Source organism: Sarcophilus harrisii, chromosome 3 (genome assembly GCF_902635505.1).
Source record: "Sarcophilus harrisii chromosome 3, mSarHar1.11, whole genome shotgun sequence".
In the NCBI taxonomy this organism is placed as follows: domain Eukaryota; kingdom Metazoa; phylum Chordata; class Mammalia; order Dasyuromorphia; family Dasyuridae; genus Sarcophilus; species Sarcophilus harrisii.
The window spans coordinates 531,846,724-531,856,178 of NC_045428.1; the positions used below are offsets into that span (position 1 = coordinate 531,846,724).

Sequence of the window (9,455 nt, forward strand, 5' to 3'; positions counted from 1 at the left end):
TTGGACTTTTTCTTATCATCATCATCATCATCATGGCTGTCAATATCCTTACTGCCATTATCATAATGGATGTCATTTTGAATGTTATGGCCCTTGTCATCTTGGCCATAACCATAAACTGCTTCTTTGGTGTTATCATGTTGATTATCACCATTATAATGATTAGCATTATGGCCATCACTCACTTCAGCACACTTATTCTGGAACTTAAAATTGTCTTGCATATCAACAGCATCCATATATTGTTCATCATCATTGTCAGAGGTTGTTTCAAAATTGATTTCACTACCATCATCTTCACTACTCCTGTCTTCATTTTCATCATCTTCAGCAGGCTGGGATGCAGATAAAAATGTGGAACATATAAAGGAGTATTTTAATTGTTGGGTAATTTGTTCCGTGAAAGGAAACTCAAATAATTCTTCATCAGAATTATATTCACATGCATTGCTTTTGGTGTTACTTGAATATGACATGGCCAGATCTTGAGGAAGAAGGGAGACTGAAGGTATTTTTTTTTTGCATTTAGGTTGGCTTTTTTATTTAATCTGTGCCTGAAATTTTTCTTTTTCTCCCATTTCCAAAATGTGTTTATTTCTTTCCATGGATTCACAAGATGTTAGCTTCAGTATAGCTCCTTACTTTCAGGTTGAGAAAGTGGAGGCAACCACTATGTGTTCTTTTTATTCCAGTAACTGTCCTGTAAAAAAAAAAAAAAGGAAAAAATAGAGTGTGGATAATCTCAAGAGAAAGTAGAGGCAAATGGTCTCAAAATTTTATTAATATTCTCTGGAAAATATCATGGTGGAAGGGAACTAAATTACAATTATAATTACTATTGAATAACTTTCAAGGGCTTTATTCTTTAAATAGTAGTTATGTTTTATTTTCCTTGCTTTAAAGTAATTTTAAGTCAAGATGAAAAAAGTTGGGGAAGACTATTACCTCCCCATAAAAGTTCCCCAAAGCAGGTCAACTGTAGAGAATACTCTGTTGGATGCTTCTTTATTTATTAATTCACTTAAACTAATAAATGGAAACGGCACAGTACAATGGAAAAGAGCTTTGGAGACAGAAAAACTGGGTTCAAATCTAGCTCTGCCATTATTATTTGGATTTGAGCAAGTCATCTGTTTTTTGCCTCTCAATTCCTTATTGGTTAAATGTCTCTAAATGATCTTGATCTCTTACAGCTCCAAGTAAATGATTTTCTTTTGGTTTTAAGAGTAATATCACAGGAAACCTCCTGCTCCTGTGGCAAAGTTATCTTTCTGATTCAGATGAGTTTCCCAGTGTTTTGGCTCAAGTGTCTGGATCTACCCAACGAGGAGAACTTGTCCCAGAAAACTACGATGGCCTTCAAGGTTTTTAGAATATAACACTAGGAGAAGATTCCACATTTGTGATAGAGAAAAACCCTTCTGTTTGACTACAAGGAAGCTTAATTGAGGAACTTGGTAAGACAATGACTGAATGAGCAGAGACTGCTTGCTCATTTAATTACATTAGAAGTTCAAATACTTTCAGAACCTAGTTCTTTCAGTTTGTATGATTTGCATCCTCGTCCTAACATACTTCATGCCTTGTCAAACACCACCTTTGGGTTTTTCTCACCAAGGCTCCCAGTTTTGCTCCTATTCTTGTACTGCTAAATGGAGCTGGAGAAGGTCACAAAACTGAGCAAACTCCCTGCTTTCCCATGCTAGTTTCCTGGGTCAAGATTCTTGGATCCATGTAATTGGAGATATACGTTTAAGAACTTAATTCTGAGAATGGGTCTGTTGGTTTCACCAAATAGACAAATAGATCCATGATACAAAAAAGTTAAGAATCTATGTTATCCCACTCAATCTCAACAGCTTGCATGGGCTCAATTACCTTTATACAGATGATTCTCAGATTTATACACAGAGCCCAATCTGCTGAGCTCCACTCACTGCCTTTTGGACCACTCCAACTGGATACCTCATAGGTATCTCAAACCGAACTTGTCTGAACCAAAGGCATTGTCATTCCTTCCAAGTCCTTTAATTTTTAAAAGGCTCTATGATTGTCAAGGGTACCACTATCCTCATGATCACCAGGCTCATGAGCTCAGTGCCATCCTCTTCACCCCACTTCTGCTCACCACACATAACCAAACTGTTGCCCAGTCTATTAATATAAGAATTAAATATCAACGTCCTGGCCTCTCACCAGGCTGTTCCCCTATTCTCTCTAAAGAATCCCTATCATTGACACATTATACATGTTATATATTCATATAGATATTTGTATACAGTATCCTATTAGAAAATGAACTCTCTGAGGGCAGGGACCATTTGCTTAGTTAAGGGAATTGATTCAACTTTATTTGGCAAGAAAAGACAAATAAGAACAAGCATAAAACCATCAAAATGACTATTGCAAAATGAGACAGAACAAGGATACTTTGAAGAGGAAAGTTGAGAAGACATCCCAACCCCACTCCTTTGCAAAGGTGTGATGTCCATGGATGTACCACATTGAATACTTTGCAGATGTTTACAAAGAATTGAAAAGTTTTGCTAATTTTTAAAATTTTTAATTTTTTTTCCTCTGTAATATTTGTTGTATACCATGAGAGTGTCTTGTTAAGGATAGGCAAGAAATATTGGGAAAACCCTGGTAGTGGAAAAAATAAACAGAATATCAAGCAAAATATTTTTGAAAAGGTTACTATCTTTGTAAATAGAAGTATATTAAGTATTTTCTCTTCTGTATTTGACAGTGTTTTAAAGTATACATGGCACTTGAATCTGTGCCAATTCTGTGTACAGAGTTGACACCTGACTTAAATGACCATTCTGTAGGTCACCACATAAAGTGACTTTTATGTAATGCAAATTTGCCTCCATCTTCCCCCTTAGCTTAAAAACAAGGGCATACATAAAATAATATATTCAGGCAAATAATAAAATGCTGTGACAGATGAAAACCCTGAAAGACAGAGTTTTTGAATAATTAATCAAATTCTTAATTGGCTAGCCAGCAATTAATAAATGGTCAGTGGTTTTTCTCAGAAATCAAGGAGGCAAATGAAGACCTTGAACTGTCTTAAATCTCTTCTAAAAGGGAATCCCCTGCCAAGTGAAAATCAAGTTTATTTGTTACTTTCTTTGTTATAAGAGATATTCTCCATGATGGGTACAGGGGAAATTCTATGTAATATCAAAAGAATAAGGGTATCTCAGAGTTTACAACATGAGAATTGGGCTATTTCACTCCTTCATCAGTGGTGGGGGTAAGGGGAACCTGTCTCTACTAAAAAAATAAAAAATGATATACCTATAATTCATATGATGTTTTCAATCTAAATGGGCAATTAAACTTTAGAAGGCAATACAAGATATAATCAAGGGCAAAATTATACATAATCAGACTAATGCTTTGACTGTTCAAGGAAAAGGAGATATCACAGGTTGTCTCCAGGGAAATCTCTGAAATAAACAGGACATCCCTGCTTCTAATGAAAGACAGTAATTAATTCTCAACAAGCCAGCTGGCACCACTAAGGGCCTGATCCACAGACTGTAGGCCACAGAGATCATATTAACCAAGAACTGGCTGAGAGAAGTGATTGTTTTTTACTTTAGATGGCCTCAGATGCTAATCAGTAATTCATTGAAAGAAATGACTCCGTGGGAATGGCACTATTCCAGGACATAGTTCCATCCTTGGAGGAGACAGGTAAGCTAGTTTGGGGATGATTATTCCCAAGGTTTCCTTAATTTACAGTTTGTGATGTTAACAGTTCCTGGGAGACAGAGACATAAATCAAAAAAATCAGAGTAAAATATATATTAGCAACTCTCCAGTTGATGTTCAGCAATCAAGGCTCAGGGCCTTTTTGGCTTCTACTGGGAGTTGTCACTTTCTCCTAGGTTATTCCTAGCCCTAGAAGCTTCTGACTCTGGAGTTAATATACCCACATATCCAAATGAAGAAGCAAAACTCCTGGCTCAGGAGAAATCGCAGAGTTCTTAAAGAGTGAGTAGAAGAGAAATTTTAGGGGAGGAAGAGAATCTCTGCTTTCAGTTGAGAAAAAATAACCAGGTTGGTTGAAGAGAAAGCTTGGAGCTGAAAATTACTTTTAATCTAGATTTCATTCTAGCCTTTGATTCTAATAGGAAATTCTAGGTTGAGAATCAACAAAGCCCCCAATTTAAACAACAGTTCTCCTAACTGTTACATCATTGACCTTAAGCAAATCACAGCTTCTGGGTCTCCTCAGTTTCCATATCTGAAAAATGAAGGTGTTGGACTAGATCATCTCTACTTTCCAGATGGTACTTTATACCTCTGGACCTTGTGGTCTTGAATCTCAAAAATATTTATGTTAGGGTGAGTGTAGAACACCCCCAACCCCACCAAATAATTAATATGGAGCAGATGACTAAGACTTCTAAATTGAATCAATTAATCAGAGCTGCAAACTAGTTATGGATTCCATCCTATTGGATAAATTGCTTGATCACTGATTCAAAACAGGGAATGCATTTGAATCGATATAAGGAATCAGACATAAATCTGGTTTTATATATATATATATATATTACAACAGCACATAATAGCAGGATCATGCCTGAGGCAAACCAACCTAGTGATGGTTTGGAGATACAAAATGATCCAGAGGTGCAAAAAATATGACTTTCCAGGTAGTTGACTCACCTCTATCACACTGGCCTTGGTCACCATGACAAAAAAAAAAGATCATCTAATTAACTTTTTAGTGTGCCTTTGACTGCAGATACTCAGATTCAAAGACTGCCAAGTGAATCTGCTGCAGTCTTTAGCTGTGGCCCAATATTGATTCTTCTTCTTCTTCTTCTTTTTTTTTTTTTTGAGAATTTAGAATATTTTTATTAGCCTGTAACATTCTTTGAATTGGGATCAATGATTTGGGCTCTCATTTTATTTTTTTTTAAAGTATAGATTCTACCAACCTTAGTTTTTTTTTTCCAAAACATATGCATGTATAATTTTTCATCATTGACCTTGTGTTCCAAATTTTGTTCCTCTTCCCCCTATCCTCTCCCCTAGATGGCAAATAATCCAATATATGTTAAATATGGAAAAAATACATGTTAAATCCAATATATATATATATATATATATATATATATATACACACACACATATTTATACAACTATTTTTCTGCGCAAGAAAAATGAGATCAAAAAGGAAAAAAATGAGAAAGAAAACAAAATGCAAGCAAACAATAACAAAAAGAGTAAAAATACTATGTTGTGGTCTACACTCAGTTCCCACAGTTCTCTCTCTGGATGTAGATGGCTCTCTTCATCACAAGATCGTTGGAACTGGCCTGAATCATCTCATTGTTGGAAAGAGTCATGTCCATCAGAATTGATCATCATATAATCTTATTGTGTGGTCCTTTCTTCTTCACAATCCAGTCTGGAGGCAAACCCTACTTCAGCTCGTGTAGGAGATATTTGCCAATAAATACCTGGGTTAGTTATGGCTAAGAGGGAAGCTAGAGGCACCAAGAATGCTGCAGTGATGGCCAGAAAGACCACTTTAATGCTAATTCATAGTAGCATCCATGGAAACCCTACAGAGTCATCAGTGAACAACTAGGCTGGGTCTGATATCTTGCAGTGGAACCTGGCAATCAGTGGTTTGTTACAGGTTCTGCTGATAAGACTACAAAGATCTGGCAAATTAAAACTGTCATCATATTGGTATTGTAAAAGGGGTGATGGTCAAGTACAAGGAGTCCGTACTTCTTCTGAGCTGAAGATAAGCACGTGAAATGCTGGGATCTCGAATATAATAAGGTTATCAGACATTATCACAGACATCTAAGTGCAGTACATGGTTTGGATTTGTACCCAACAATTGATGTGCCTGTAACTTTTAATGGAGATTCAACTGCAAGGATATGGGATGTGAGGAAACAAAGCAGTGTACACATACTGGCGGGGCATACCAATACAATGGATATAATTGAGTGTCAAGATGCAGAATCACAGATCCATTACAGGAAGCCATGACACAACCATAAGATTATGGGACTTAGTGTTCTCATCAATATCAATCAATACCATATGCATAATGACCATACTAATAATTTAGATTTTTCAGAGCTGCCTTTTCTGGCTTGTCAGTCAGAAACTCACAATGCAGTTTAAAATTTTCATTCTGATAATGGCTATTTCCTTGTGCTATACCATACCTGTGCATAATATGGGAAGGGAATCAAAAGTTACAGAAAACTGTTTTAAGTCACAAAACTCTAGTTCTGTGTCCTGAAGAGGAAATAGATCCAACTCTCAAGATTTGAAACAACTCGAGAACTGTTGTACTACCTTCCATTCTTTCACTTGTCCTGGGAAACCATTCAAATCTTGGAAAACCATTCAAACCAACAAAATCAAATACATATGACTGGGTGTGTGATTCTACCTTCCCATTTGTGATATGCATCTAAAATCTCTATCTTTCTTGCAATAGGTGAATTCTCCTGCTCAGAAGTTTCCAGTTAGCAAACTATTTCTCACTCTGAAAGTGAATAAATTACTATTTGATCTCTAAAAACCTGTCTCTAAACCTGCTTTGTTTGACTCCAACCATTCTCAGTTTAGAGACCGACACAATAATATTCTTTTAACAGAAGCTAGAAAAACATGGGTAAAGTTAATAAATCACCAAAAACAAATAAACCAAAAAACTCACTAAGAGCCATGATTTTGCATCCTAGACATTACACATTTGCATCTGGTTCTCCAAATCATATTAAAACACTGAAAATTGCCTGATGGAAACTTTATTCAAAATCTTCCTGGCCATTATGCCATAATTAATATATCAGTTATGAATTCAGATGCAGTGCTGTATCTAAAGCAGATAATGGCACTGCACATCTTTAGGACTGGAGAACTGGATACAATCTCTAGATTTTCAGTTAATCCAGGTCTAGCCAGATCTTGGCTATAAATGAATCAGGTTGTTTTGAAAAACTACATTACATTTTCTGAGGAGAAAAGATTGAACAACATCACTAATGAGTAATCCCAAAGAGATCATAAAAGAGGGAAAAGGATCCACAGGTACAAAAATGTTTGTAGCAGCTCTATTTGTAGTAACAAAAAACTGGAAATTGAGTGGATACCTATCAGTTAGGGAATGACTGAATAAATTGTAGTATAAGAATGTAATGGAATATTATTGTTCTATAAGAAATGATAAGCAGGTTGATTTCAGAAAAGCCTAGAAAGATTTACAAAAACTGATGCTAAGTGAAGTAAGTAGAACCAGGAGAATATTGTACACAGTAACAAGATTATTTGATGATCAACTGTGATGCACTTGGCTCTTTTCAACAATGAGGTGATTAAAGACAATTCCAATAGTCTTGTAATGGAAAGTGCCATCCACATCCAGAGAGAAGTATGGTGAATGAATGTGGATTGAAGCATATTATTTTCACCTTTTTTTTTTGTTTGTTTGTTTGCTTTCTCTTCCTCATGGTTTTTGTTTTATTCTGATATTTCTTTTGTAACCTGACTAAAATGGAAAAAATGTTTTAAAATGATTGTGCCTGTATAACATATTAGAATGCTTGGGAAGGTAGAAAAGGAGAAAAAATTTGAAACACAAAATATTACAAAAATAATTGTTGAAGCTATCTTGTATTGGAAAAATAAAATACTATTTTTTAAAAAAAGTTTGAACAATAATAAGGGTATAGAGAGGAATGTATAAGTTGTAAAGTCAAGGATCAGCAATGAGAGAAAGATTATCTTTGTGAGCTCAGAAAGAGAAGGGCTTTTGGGGGAATGTGTGAGGAGGAAGGGGGAAAGATTAGACAAAGGGAGGCAAAAGACAGAGGACTTACCTTAGTGATGGGATGCGGAAGGGTTTCACTAATGATTACTTGCATGGATTCAAGATAGATGGTCTGGGAGATCATCTGACATTGAGCAAAGAATAATCTATTATATTGGGGGAGTTCATGCTTAAAACATTTACTCATCTATATTTGTAGGAGGGAGAATGATAGCCATACATTTAATTTAGAGCACAGTACAGAATGTTATTCAGCATTTCAGACATTTACTAGCTATGTGATCCTGGGCAAGTCACTTAATTTTTCTCTGCCTCAGCCCCCTCAATTGCAAAATGGAGATCATAGTCATTTCTATCACCTGCCTCCTAGTGTGGTTGTATCAAATGGCCTAATATATATATAGGACTATATCACTGTGTCAGATACATAGAAGATGTTTAATAGCTATCCTTCTTTACCTTCCTTTTTCTCCTGAGATGCCAGTGCATAAGAAGCCCTACATTATTTTCAAATAGTTGGCAGCAGACATTTTTTTTTTAAACAGGGAAGCAGTTAAAAAAAAAACAAAACTCTTTCCTTTAGGGAAGAATGAGTTGAAAGAAAGTCATCTTCACTATTTTTTTATTTGATAACTATATTTTCAAATAATTAGTTTCATTTGTAAATTTACAAATTTCAAAGCATTCTTCTTAGAATCCTTTGGCTTCACACAGTGTCAAAGGGGTCCATGCAAAAATGGTAAATAATCTGTTCTGTATTATTAGCGGATATAATCCTCTCAACCATGATAAAACACATATTCCTTTCAATTGGAATACAAAGATCTGATCCAATATTCCTAGTTCTAGTCTTGGACAAAGGTGAAATCTCTTTTCCTGAGGAGGGGGAGGAGTTGAAGAGAAGGAAGAGGATCTGCTATAGATGTTCTTGCTGAGGATCCTGGCCTTAGACCTGGTCAACTATTAAGAAAAGTAAAAGAGAAAGAATTGTCTCCCCTTTAGATAACCATCTGAGAGGGTCTGAGTTCCTTTGTCCCTTCATGGCTGTATGTGGAAAAATAGGAGAAGCTATCTCATCAGGAAGGAGTCAGGTCTCAGTGAGTGCAAGTTGATGAAAGGAGAGAGTAGTGGAAAAAGAGTTTAAGGTGAAAGTTAGATTTTAATCTACAGAACAGATATTTTAGGGAACACAGGGGAAGGGGTGGATAGCTTTAAATGGAATACTGGGATGACTTGGGTTGCAGTGGGCAGTAATAAAAGAGCTTTCCCTGGTAAGTAGGGGATAAAGGATGTGGCCAGATAAATGGCAACCAAGGTTTCAAAACTGTTGGAAACCAAAGGATACGCCAGGGTGGAGGGATGGTAATCGCTAAGCAATGTGTTGAGCTAGGTTTTCATATATGATATTTCCGAGGGCTTCAGTCTCTTGGAGGTGATTCCTCCAAGAGACATAAGCATCAGAGCCTAGTTGGAAAGAGAAGGAGGAGGAGTGGCCGGGAAGAAGAGAAAACGGGTCTACCAAAAGACAATAAGTGTGGAGTTGTAGAAATTTCTTGGGAGAGGAGATGTAAGTAATTTGTTGGCCCAGAGAGGCCAGTTTGCTCTATCCTTCAAAACAAGATTA

General features: G+C 36.1%; 1 pseudogene; it reads left to right on the forward strand.

Annotated features, from left to right (window-relative positions):
* Nucleotides 1-3,958: 3,958 nt before the first annotated feature.
* On the forward strand, nt 3,959-6,939 carry LOC100915240 (annotated as a pseudogene).
* Nucleotides 6,940-9,455: the final 2,516 nt, after the last annotated feature.